A 13,540-nucleotide genomic window follows, 5' to 3' on the forward strand; every position below is an offset into this window, starting at 1 on the left:
TAATGTGTCACGCACACCCAACAGCTGTTATTAATACAGCACTGTTTTATCAGCTAAACCCTTGAGCATGTGATACGTCATGTCAAACGCTACCCAACCACTTTGCTAGTTTGGAGGTATATTAATAGTAAGTGAAGATGCTGCTTTGGTTGCAGTACAGCCTTCGCAGAATCAGGTGTCTAGCTGACAATAAGCTGTTCTGCACCTACTTTTTTGTGCTGTCAGGTTACTGTCTTGGGCATAACTAAAATAACACAGCAAACTATTCTTTGATCTGTGCTCTTCTTCTACAAAGACAAGAGAGCACAGAACACTGCACATTGGGTACAATCTAGAAGCACCCAGGAGCGCAAGAAATGTCACAGAGCCCATGCGCTCTCATAATACTAGAACTTCAGAGCGTTCTGTGAAGCTGAATGTTGGAAGATTCACAACAGACGAAAGTACTTTTTCACACAGCACCTACTAAACTTGGAATCTACTCCCATGAGAGGTAGCAATGGCCACCAACTTGGATGGCTTTAAAACATTTGGACCAGTTCATGGAAAATGATGGCTATTAACCACAGTAGCTATGTTCTCTTGTCATTGTTGGAGACAATGTGCCTCTGAATTCCAGTCATCAGGAACTGAAGGAGGGGAAGCCTCTGTTGAACTCAGGTTCTTTATCTGCTACTCTTATCTGATATTCTAGGGTTGCCATATCTTGAAGAGCAAAAAAGAGGACAGCCACAGCCGCTGCCAGCCCAAGCCGAGGAAAGAGGGGTGTGTGCCTCTTTTCCAAGCTTGGGCTGACAGCAGTTGTGGTGTGCAGAGCAGCCTGAGCCTGAGACCAAACCCGAAAAACCCAGACATTTCTTTTAAAATATAAAAATCTGCCCAGATTGGCGTGTTGGCTCCCCAAAAAGAGGACATGTCCTGGTTTTCCTGGGGATATGGCAACCCTAGCTATTCTTTATCTGCTTGTCTAACAATATACCAGTAATCTGACTATCACAAATCCTTCCCACATCCCAGCCTACAGCCTTCTTAGAATATTCTTTTTGCAGTTGTGTAAGGACGTGGTATTTCTAGGAATGAGTTGAATTTATCACGGCGAAACCATGTGAGTAATACTGTCCATGTGTGTATTGTGGAGCAGACCTTGTATGCTTCTTTGTGTGCATGGCTGGCGAAGGCCTCTGAGATTACGCATGCATATTTGACACAAAGCTGTGAGATAGCTATGTGAATCCCACTCTTCAGAGCTCCAACCCACAAAGAAAGAAACAGCACGCTAAACCAGCAAATAGGATAAATGTTGTGTACTACTATCATCACACCTTATAGATGCTGCTCATGGTTGGAGAATTAACAGAACAACTCCGGTTTTATGCAGCGTTGCATTGCCAGTGTGCGTAATTAAGCTTCTTGACAGGCAACCCCCCCTGGTTCAGTAAGTGGAATGCTTATTTCACAGCGCTGCTTTTGGAGCTGCTGTGAACTTTCAGGCAAAGAAAACCATTGTGAAGGAAATGCAGCTGTTTTAACAGTAGGTGCAGGAAGTGTGCCTGGGGGTTGGCAATGCAACGTTGTGTAGAGATAATGCTGGCTCAAAGAAGCTCTTCTACCAATGGCAGCAGGCAAAAGCTGCTGTAAAATACCTGTAATGCACAATAACTGGAGAGCAAGACAACATTTTCTAGCTTCACTTGCAATTTGACTGTTGTGGCTATGAGAAATAATCTCTGATGGCTAGAATGGTTAAAAATGGGGGCGGGGGAGAGAGATTGTCAGTATACTTATATTCCAAAGGGATATTCAGATGGCATAGAAACAGAGGAAACTGCCTTCCTAGTCCATCTAGCTCAATTTTATCCATATTGGCTGACAGTGGCTCTCAAGGGTCTCAGGCAGCGGGTATCTTCCACACGTATGTGGAGATGCGAGGGATTAAAACTGGGGCCTTCTACATGCAAGGCAGGGCTCTACCACTAACCTACAGCCCTTCCTTCTGGCAGCTTCCTTCTTAGCTGGATGCCGCAGCACACAACCAGCAATGTGGTATGTATTCTGTGGAAAATATTGGCTTGAATACCAAATAATAATAACATTGGGACATATCTGCCTCTTCTAAAAGCAGCAGGCCAACCATCTAGTTGATGTGATCTGCTGTCACCCCACCCTGTTGTCCATCAGGTCAGACTGGGCTGGAGCATCCTGTCTACTGGAAGGACTGGAGGTACCAAAAGTTCATTCCTTGCCACCACTAGATTAGACATGCATATTCATCAGTAAGGTAAAGGTAAGGGGACCCCTGACCATTAGGTCCAGTCGTGGCTGACTCTGGGGTTGCGGTGCTCATCTCACTTTACTGGCCGAGGTAGCCGGCATGCAGCTTCCAGGTCATGTGGCCAGCATGACTAAGCCGCTTCTGGCGAACCAGAGCAGCACACGGACACGCCGTTTACCTTCCCACCGGAGTAGTACCTATTTATCTACTTGTACTTAGACGTGCTTTCGAACTGCTAGGTTGGCAGGAGCAGGGACCAAGCAACGGGAGCTCACCCCGTCGCGGGGATTCGAACCGCCGACCTTCTGATTGGCAAGTCCTAGGCTCTGTGGTTTAACCCACAGTGCCATCAGTGGTTAACTGCAATTTCAAGGAATTGCTTTTTTCAATGCACAAATGGGGCCATCACAGATAAAACACCACAGAAGGAACTTCTGTATTACATAACATCACCTCAAAAGCAATGATTTGTCAGTGGAGTCAGCAGCCAGCCAGCCATCCATCAAGTGTTGGGTATTCATGTTTTAACCAGACCCCCCAGAAAGGCTCTGCTCTTTGATCTTCTGTCTCCAATTCCATTCCTGTCCCTACTTATAAAGAGCCAGATTTGGAGAAATTAAGTGTGGTCAGGCTATGCATTCCAATGAAAGAAACAGGCTGTCTCTATGGAAGTGTATGACGCCTTATTAAATATCAGGCCTTCGGAATGGAGATGAACATTTATTACTTTGGGGGCAAATAAATACAACCAATTCAGATTAATACAAATGAAACAGTAGCCTCCCCTGGAACGTTAACATGATGGGCTTGTTTTTATTACTAGTCCTTTTATTCCCTTCCCCAGCAGCCTCTAAAAGCAGGGAGGGGGGGACACTTTGAAGGAAAAAAGCTGTTCCTGCATTTTCTGCCTGGCGACATGGCTATTTCTGCATTGTCACAAAAAACAAGCACTTGGATTGAAAAAAATGGGTGGTGGGGGGAGAAGGGGAGAATGATTAGTTACTGTTAATTAAGGAATTAAAAGGCTTTGCTGTTGCATTTTTCAGACATGGATAAGACAAGGCATACATCTGTTGCATCTGACTGTAACAGGGGGAGCAGGAAGATAAGGGAGAAGATAAAGCTATATAATGCAAATGGTATAAGGAAAGCCATTCTCAGGCTGGATTTGCATATCATGCCTGGAAATCTGATGAATAGCCGCAAAATGGTGGTATGTGCTTAACCCTTCCCTCCCTTTGAGTTCCCTTCCCCAGCTGCTTTTCCTCATGAAGAATAGTAAAATAAAAATAAAAATAGCAGCTTGGGTGGTGGGTGAGAAGAAGTGGTTGCAGAGGGGAAGTGCTGGGTGGGGGGACATTAAATGTTCAGCAAAGCCTCACACCCAACACCTGTCTGTTTCGAATACAGTATACCTTTTCCCTTCTACTTTGCAGCTGCTTGGTTGAGACCCCAATTCCCATAACTGAGGTTGCAATCAGGCAGCACTTTGTTCCATCTTTTCTTTCTTTACCTAATATTTTTTACCTTTTAGACATAAAGCTACTTCTGGAAATCTAGTGGAATGTAGTGGCAGTTTTGTGCTATTCTCCCTGTTTATTGTTTGCAGAAAATAAACAATTTGCAACCTTTGTAACTCAGAAAAACATTGGAGTTTTTGCACTGCAATTTCACAACATGAAATTTGGGTCACTATCCTGGCATACCCATTCTTAAGGAAATCAGCCCTGAGTGATCACTGGAAGGACACATCCTGAAGCTGAGGCTCCAATTCTTTGACCACCTCATGAGAAGAGAAGACTCCCTGGAAAAGACCCTTATGTTGGGAAAGATTGAGGGCACAAGGAGAAGGGGACAACAGAGGACGAGATGGTTGGATAGTGTTCTCGAAGCTGCCAGCATGAGTTTGATCAAACTGCGGGAGGCAGTGGAAGACAATTCTCTACTCACGGGTAGTTGCTTTAGGATCAAATTGCCAACAGGAAAAAGTCAGCGCTCTCTGGCAACGGCTATGCGGATTCACTCCGTGGAAGAAGCAGTTGATTCAAAGCACCGCACCGCTCACCCCACTTCGCTCCGGATCCCCGAAACTGAGTTTCCCCGCGAGTAGGGGAGGCGCAAAAGGTGCCCGCCAAATCCCATGTTCACAGGCTTCACCCGCCTGTGATTTTTGAAGGGTCTCCGCCTTCGCTCCGGCGGCCAGACCCGATTTCCACAGAGCAAATTCCTCCTGATCAGAGGAATTCCGCCATTACTAAAGGCGCTAACCCGGAAGTCGCCTGGCATGCTCTAGTCCATGGGGTCATGAAGAGTCGAACACGACTAAACGACTAAACAACAGCAACAACAATCCTGGCATACAGTTCTTTCTCACCATTTAAAATTTAGCACAGCATGGCAGCATATTGATCAAAAACCACAGTTCCATAAGACAACAGGTACTTCAGTGTTAAAGGAATATTAGAAATAAGGACAGAAGTCCTAGCATTATAAGCAGCAAAACAAACACAATAAACCCCATGTCTGAAGGCAGCCTGAGTCCCAGCCAGTCATACAATTCTGCTCTCACATTGGACATAATTGGGCCAATGACACTCATTATGTCACAGGACATTAGCAAAATCCAAATGGAGAAGTGAATTCTTTCTAAATCAAAAGGACCCAAACAAATCGGATGTTTCTAGCTTTCTGAGGAGCATTGTTCATTCTTCCATACCAACTGTGAGGAATCATTTGCTGAACTACAACTCCCATCAGCCCCAGCAAACATGGCCAATGGCCAGGGATAATGGGTCTTGTAGTTCAGCAACATCTGACCGGCCAAAGATTCCCCACACCTGTTCTAGAGCTAGATAATCTAAACAACCTGCCACAGGACAGATTTAAAATGCAATGCCTCTGGTCCTTTTCGTTTCTGTTGGTTAAAGCACTGAATAATCCATAAGTTTCATTTTATTCCTTTCTACTTTTAATGGAACTCTCTTGCATAGGTTTTCAGTTGTTTTGAAAAGCCACAGAATCCAGCCTTGCACTGCCAGAACAGTTTCAGCTTTTGAGAGCAGTGGGTCATATCTTCTTCTGTTGCCACCAACCAGCATTGTTTCCTTGAGGCCAGTGATTTTACACCAGCCAATCATCTGGTCCAAAATCCCTCTAGAGTAGTTCAGAGAAATGGACTTCATAGTCTTGATAGCTCCATGTCTCCCTTAGTCAGGCGCTGAGAGATATGTGAAAGGTACACAGTTTCTTAGAACTTTGATGGAATAACACAGTTACTAGTAATTGGTATTCATAAAGGATAGGCTGCTGTATTCCCAGGTCAACGGCTGAGAAACTGATTTGAGTCAGGTACATAGCAACTGTGTATTCTTCTGCTTATTATTTCTAACAATCCAAGTTTATTCCACCCTCAATCTGTTATGTAAAATAACTTCAGAAGCAGTCTTTCAGTGAGCAAAGGAGGTGGGGGAAAGGCTTTTATCAAGAGTAAAAATGCTAAGTTTAAATTCTAGTTTTTGTCCTAGGAACTTACACTCTTAACTATCAGGTGGGGTCCTGCACCCTTCTGTGGTTCATGGTGAAGACAGTCCAATTTTTGGGGTGTGGAAATGAGGTGCCCGTACTCTTGATATCAGTGGTGTTAATGCCACACAAAATGGCTGCTATGGGCAGAAAAAAAGAGGTGCTGATACTCTATACCAGTGAGTATGTTCACAAAAAAGCACTGGCAATGTCATATTGTAATTTGGAAACTGAAGGACTTACATGCGGGTGACGCATATACAACTTCCATATATTAACGTATGAACAAAGTAGACACATTGGTTCTGACTGAACTCTAGTAATGTGCAACTAATCAGGCACAGCAACCAACAGGTCCTGGACAGAGATGTGCATCCCCATCTACATCGAAAGACATATCCAACCAGTTCGGAGAGACCCAGATGAGCATGCAATGCATAGATCCAGATGTGCTTCTGTGCAGATTCCTGCTTCTGAGTACGGCATTCCCTTGGTCCTGTATCTTTAATATTTATGTTTAAAAATGGGGTAGGGTGAGGTTCCCTTGCTGAAGTTACCCTTCTCTGCACAACAATTAAAGGCAGACCAGCCTTGTCACATTCTGCAGCCCTAGAAGTACCTGAATTATTTGTTCTGTACGTAGGAAAAAGCCTAATACCAAATCAGCCAGTTGGTCCACCTAGGTCAGTATTGCCTACACTAACTGGCACAGCTATCCAGGAATTCAGGACAGAGTCTTTCTCAGCACTCCTAGGAGGTGCCAGAAACAAAACCTTTGACCTTTTGCATGTAAGCTAGGGACCCTGATAGTGCTTTTTCTGGGGGGGACACGGGGGTACATTTTGTGAATCAAAGTTTGGCCTCATTGAGGGGCAGTATTTCAGTATCAGTAGGAAAACGAGAGTACCTCTAAATATTTTTTATAAAGAAAGCACCGCTGCTACTGAAATATGGTCTTTCCGCCACATGATTGATAAGCTGCAGCCTAATCATATTTGTTGCCTCCAGGGAGCTGTCCATGCATTACTGTGCCAGGTTCAAGGTTCTTGCATTAATTTACAAAGCCCTTAACAACATGGGTCCAGATAATTTTAAGACTCACCTGATCCCTTATATCCTAGCCTGAGTCCCTGGAGGAGCCTTTGTTGGTGGCTCCCCATGACTCAGACACATGGCTCCTAACTGCATTCCATGCATTTGTTCCAAACCTGTGGAACACCGGGAACTTCCGGAGGCGGCGCAAAACAGCAATGGCGGTCCTCTTTACCCAGTGAAGAGGGGCTCCGCGAAAAAGGGTTTTCCGCTACGGCGAAGCGGAGACCCATCCAGATAAACCGCAGGCAGAGCGAGCCTGTGGCCGTGGGACTCGGCGGGTGCCAGAAGCCCCCCCAGAAGCGAGGAAGGGACCTCGTAAGAGGCTCCGGATCGTGAACGGGGGAGCGGCGCTGTGAGTTCATCGCTCTTTTCGCGGAAGTGAAGCCGCGCTGCTGTTGCTGATGAGCGCCGACCTTTCTTCTTGAAAAACATCGAGATTGGCTGCAATTTACCCGTGAGTAAGGGGTACCAAAGAACTGATTAAGGATCAACTTAAATTTGTCTATTTTGGCTGAAAACGGGAGGCGAGTAACAGGAAGTCCGCCTTCCGGTCCTGCTAATCGGAGCAAAGCAAAGAACCCGATGCGGGCTGAAGTGTTAAAAAGAGATTTTGAAAGAAATAAGAAGGGGCATTAATAGACTGTGTGTTTTTAGAAATCGAAAAAGGGTGAAGAAATAAATGTTTTAGTCCAGCGTGCTAGAGAATCTTCCTCCTATTGTGAAGAGACGTGGAATTGAAGGGGACAACCGAGTTATTGGACTGCCAGTGTTGCAAATGAGTACTGTCAGGCTGCTGAAACTTTTCTTTTAACATAAACTGTTGCATTGATGGATACACTATCGCTTTAATACTGTTATCGAAACCTCTCTGTTACCTTGTGGCACTAATTTGAAACAGAACTCTCTGAAATCCTCCTTTCTGAATTTGGGGATTTCAGTTGAAATAGGAGCTTTGATGGTGGAAAAGAAACTTTCTTTCCTTTGAAAACCCCCCCTAGCGGATTTGCGGAGGCATAGTAGCCTGGGAACTGTATCTTATTGGGATTTTTTGTGGTTTAATTGTTTATACTCTGGACTTGCCTTTCTCATGGACTGAAAGACTATTTGACCTTGAACAGCAGCTGGGGAATGAGTGGCCCAGCGAAAACAAGAGCAGCTAAAGCTAAGGAAGCTTTAGCTGAGGAAGTTAAAGAAAAGAAAAAAGACAAGAGAGCTGGGCAGCTGGTCCAAACAACCTTGATTCATCATCGTAGATCCTCGGTGCCTACTGTGTTGACGGCGCAGGAGGAGGAAGTTGAAACGCCTGCTACAGAAGAAATGGCAGCTGGAGGAACTGATCCAGTCTTGAAACAAATTTTGGAACAATTGGCACTTTTGAATAAGAAGGTGGACGATCAGTCATCTAAAATTGATAGAGCTACATCTACTATCAGCAAGTTAACAGATCAGGTTTCGCAGCACACCCAGGCTATTGAGAAACTGCAAGGAGCTACGGCGGAGAACTACAAATTAGCTGCGGAAGCCAATCAAAAAGCTGAGCAAGCGTGCAAGAAGGTGGAAGAGATCAAAGGGGAAGTAAGACCTCTGAGAAGACAGGTAGGAGAACAGCAAGCCTACCTGTCAAGGGTGGAACTGAAAAGTAAGGAATGTAATCTTAGGCTGAGGGCTGTCCCAGAGTTGGAACAGGGCAACCTAGAGAAATTCTTGACGGAGCTGTTTTCTAAATTTTGGGGGGTTGAAGAAGATAAAGACTTCAAGATTGTGACGGCCTTCAGACTGGGAAGATCGGTTAAAAAAGATAAGTCCAGAGACTGTTTGGTTTGTTTGAGAACAAGAGAGGAAAGAGACAAGATATTAGGCCAACACTTTAAAAAATCCCTGGAAGTCGAAGGTAAAAGGGCAGAAATTTATAGAGACATTCCTAAATATTTGTTGGACCTTAGAGCCACATATACAGACTTGGCCAAATTGTTAAGATACAACGCAATCCCATACAGGTGGGAATTTCCTCAAGGTCTGTCATTTACCTATAAAGGAAAGAAGGTAAGAATCAAAACGCCAGAAGACCACCAGAAGTTCCTACACGACAACGAGGAGGACCTCCAAAAGAGAGCCGCAGATTCTTGGCCTCCACCACCGGGATTACCACCAGGATCCATACCATCTGGAGGCGGCCCGGCACCACAGCTTCCGGAAAAGGAAGATAAATTAGATACCCAACTGTGATACCCAAGAAGTAGACCGGGATGTCTCTACAGCTTCTTAGCTGGAATATAAATGGCGGGAATTCTCCAGAAAAACGCAGAAAAGTATTTCATATTTTGAAAAAAGAACAATTGGACATTATTTGCCTGCAAGAAACACATGTGACAAGACTCCATAGAAAAGTGCTAATTAATAAAAGGTTAGGCCAAGAATTTATTTCATCGGATAAAGTTAAGAAAAGAGGAGTGGTGATCTATGCAAAGGAGAACTTGTCCCCAAAATTTGTATTTAAAGACGAACAGGGCAGAATTTTGGCAATTGAAATCCAGACACAAGGAGAAAAGTTTTTAATTCTAGGAATCTACGCCCCAAATGATGGAAAATCGGAATTTTTTAAGAAGCTGCATGAGATTATGCTGGACTATTTGGACTATAACAACATTATCATGTTGGGAGACATGAACGGTGTCGCCTCAGTGAATATGGATAAGTCACAAAGTGCTAATATAACGAAAGATGGCAGACTTCCAAAAACCTTTTTTGAAATGACTGACAATTTGGATTTGATCGACATATGGAGGATCAAGAACCCTCTAGGGAAAGAAGGAACTTTCTTTTCTGAGGCCCATATGACATGGACGCGAATCGACCAAATATGGATAACTAGAGGGCTGGCACCTAAGACCAGAAAAGTGGAAATCTGCCCAAAAACCTGCTCCGACCACAACGCCTTGAGAATGGAATTGAGACTAAATACAACCGGATCGTTCAGATGGAGAATGAATGACGCCTTGTTAAGAGATCAGGAGATTGTTAAGAAGGCCCAAAAAGTTTTAAAGGACTATTTTGAAATAAACTTAAAGACAAATGTGGAAAAAAGAATAATCTGGGACGCAAGCAAAGCAGTGATAAGAGGGTTTCTAATACAACAGAACACGATTAAAAAAAGACTCTGGAATGAAAAGAAGGAGAAGATCTTGGAGAAAATAAGAGAAGGAGAGAGAAAACTGAGATCCAGGCCCAAATCGAAGGAAGTATTGAGAGAAGTGAAGTTTTTCCAGGCACAATATTCGAAACTGATAAATCAAGAGGTGGAATGGAAAATTAAACAAATGAAACAAAGATCCTTTGAATCTGCAAACAAATGTGGAAAATTGTTAGCCTGGCAGTTGAAAAAGAGACAAAAACTTAACACAGTTACAAATCTAGAGATTGAAGGGAGAATGGTTCAGAAACCCGAAGAAATCAGAAGGTCCTTCCAGAAATATTTTAAAGAACTCTATTCTCAAAGGCCACAAAAAAGCTCAGAGGTGGACCAATTTGTTATAACTAATGGATTACAAAAAATACCCCAGGAAATGAGAGCAACCCTGAACTGTAATATTACAACCCAAGAAATTGAATGCGCCATTCAGAACCTCCAACTGGGCAAATCTCCGGGACCTGATGGGCTTACTTCCAAATATTATAAGGTACTGAAGGACTCATTGACACAACCATTGCTGGAAGTTTGCAATCAGATTATGGAGGGGAGGAAGGCACCGGAAACGTGGAAAGAAGCCTTCATCACGTTGATCCCAAAACTAGAATCTGAAAAAACTCAACTTAAAAACTACCGTCCTATCTCACTCCTAAATGTGGATTATAAAATTTTTGCAGACATTTTGGCAAGTAGGTTTAAGAAAGTCTTAAATGAAGTTATTCATAAGGATCAAGCAGGCTTTCTCCCTGGTAGGCATTTATTTGACAACACAAGAAACATCATTGACATTTTGGAGTTTTTACAGATTAATTCAAACACAAGAGCGGTGTTGATTTTTATTGATGCGGAGAAGGCCTTTGACAACATTTCTTGGCTGTTTATGAAGAAAAATTTGGAAAGGATGGGAGTAGGGCGGGGGTTTGAAAATGGAATAGAAGCAATTTATTCAGAACAAAAGGCCAAATTGATAGTAAACAACGTGGTGACAGAGGAGTTTAAAATTGAAAAAGGGACACGACAGGGGTGCCCTCTATCTCCTCTGCTGTTTATTTCAGTCCTGGAGGTGCTACTGAACATGATTAGAAACGACCGGTTGACACAGGGAATTGTGGTCGGAGAGAAACAATATAAACTGAAAGCTTTCGCAGACGACTTGGTATTAACATTACAGGAGCCAGCCTCTAGTACTAAAAGAGCGTTAGAATTAATTTCTGATTTTGGTCGGGTGGCGGGATTCAAGCTGAATAAACAAAAAACTAAAGTTTTAGCAAAAAACTTGACAACTACTGAAATAGAGGAGTTCAGAAAAGAAACAGAACTAAATGTGGTTAAAAAAGTAAAGTACCTAGGGGTGCACTTGACCTCCAAAAATTTGAATTTATTTAAGGACAACTATGAGAAATGTTGGTCAGAGATAAAAAGAGATCTGGAAACATGGTCAAGATTAAAACTTTCCTTGTTGGGCAGAATAGCTGCCATAAAGATGAATGTATTGCCGAAAATGCTATTTTTGTTTCAGTCCCTCCAGGTCGTGGATAAGGTGGAATGTTTTGGAAAATGGCAGAGGGATTTATCTAAATTTGTCTGGCAGGGCAAAAAGCCCCGAATAAAGTTTAAAATACTAACAGATGCGAAAGAAAGAGGGGGGTTTGCCCTGCCGGACTTGAGGTTATATTACGAAGCTGCAGCCCTCTGCTGGTTGAAGGATTGGATCCTATTGGAGAACACCGATGTCCTTGACCTGGAGGGATTTGATAATGCTTTTGGGTGGCATGCATATTTGTGGTATGACAAGGTTAAAGTTCATAAATTGTTCAAAAACCATATTGTCAGAAGGGCAATTTTCATGGTCTGGTCAAAATATAAAGACTTATTGGAGAGTAAAACTCCGAGGTGGCTCTCACCGATGGAGGCCAAAGCACGTAAAAGACTCAATATGGAGGCCCACTGGCCTAAATATTGGGAAATAATTGAAAAAATTGGAGATAAATGGAGGTTACAGAGTATGGAAAAGTTAAAAAACAAGGTGCGAGATTGGTTGCATTATGCTCAAATCCAGGAAGTTTTTAAAGCAGACAAAAAAGTGGGTTTTCAGGAGGAAAAATCGAAACTAGAAACAGAGTTGCTTGAGCCAAAATCCAAGCTAATTTCGAGAATGTATAACTTGCTGCTTAAATGGAACACACAGGATGAGATTGTCAAATCCTCTATGATAAAGTGGGCACAGGATTTGGGGCATAACATTATGTTTGAAGACTGGGAAAGGTTATGGAACACCGGAATGAAATTCACGGCATGTACTGCCTTGAAGGAAAACATTATGAAAATGATATACCGGTGGTACATGACCCCAGTCAAGCTTGCAAAGATATATCACCTGTCTGATAATAAATGCTGGAAATGTAAGGAAGAGGAAGGGACATTTTTACACCTCTGGTGGACCTGCCCGAAAGTGAAGGCCTCCTGGGAAATGATACATAATGAACTAAAAAAGGTGCTGAGATTCACCTTACCTAAGAAACCGGAGGCCTTCCTTCTGGGCATGGTAGACCAGAGGATGGTCAAGAAAGATAGAACTTTCTTTATGTACGCTACTACAGCAGCGAGGATTCTGTTGGCAAAGCACTGGAAGACACAAAATCTACCCACATCGGAAGAATGGCAGACGCAGCTGATGGACTATATGGAGTTGGCTGAAATGACTGGCAGAATTCGAGACTCGGGAGAAGAAGAAACGGAGGAAGTTTGGAAAAATTTTAAGGACTATTTGAAAAAGCATTATAAGTTGTATGAATGTTAAAAAATGCTCCTTTCTAGGAAGGTATAGCTTCAGTATCGGCAAATTTCTGAATTGATAAATAAGACACTATAAGACAGAAGTGAGGTAACGAAATATTTTTATTGTGTGGAAACTAAAAATTAATGCAATTGTATCGAAATGTTTACATCAGATAACACGATAAAATGGAAGATATATTGTTATGTACAAAACAAGTCAACAAATTGCTGAGGTTTTGGTTATACAGGGAATGCAGTGCTCGGGAGATGGGGGAAGTCCATTGGATTCATGGAAGTATGTATTTGAAAGTGGAAATTTGTTTATTAAAAACCTAATAAAATATTTATAAAAAAAAAAAACAAAAAAAAACCTGTGGAACACCCTCCCTACTGAGATTAGGCAGTCACCCTTCTTGCTGAATTTCAGGTGCATGGCTAAGGCTTTCTCGTTCTGGCAGGCATTGTAAGGCTGTGTTCAGATTGATGGTAATTTTGTTGTTTTATTGTCTCATTTTCTGTAGATTTTTTAAAAATTTTGTGCACGATACTTAGAAATGCAAATGATGAAGCAGTATATAAATGTTTAAAAAAACAAAGTATTTTCTGTTCCTGTTTGCTGGGTGACTTGGTCTGTGCTGTATAAGACATACCTCCTTCACTTTTAATGCATTATATAAATCAGGCAC

The 13,540-nt window shown here is 42.7% G+C and overlaps 2 long non-coding RNA genes across 2 annotated transcripts in view; both read left to right on the forward strand.

The window, feature by feature from the left end:
- Positions 1–13,540, forward strand: part of LOC309372679 — a 74,379-nt gene that overhangs the window by 42,688 nt on the left and 18,151 nt on the right. The gene's annotated exons all lie outside the window — the stretch shown is intronic.
- LOC309372685 lies at positions 440–4,130 on the forward strand. The gene is made up of 3 exons (XR_014169612.1): positions 440–2,221; positions 3,319–3,485; positions 3,807–4,130. It is a non-coding gene; the product is annotated as an uncharacterized lncRNA (long non-coding RNA).

The sequence above is a fragment of the Podarcis melisellensis genome (assembly GCF_964234715.1).
Source record: "Podarcis melisellensis genome assembly, chromosome: 6".
Lineage (NCBI taxonomy): Eukaryota > Metazoa > Chordata > Lepidosauria > Squamata > Lacertidae > Podarcis > Podarcis melisellensis.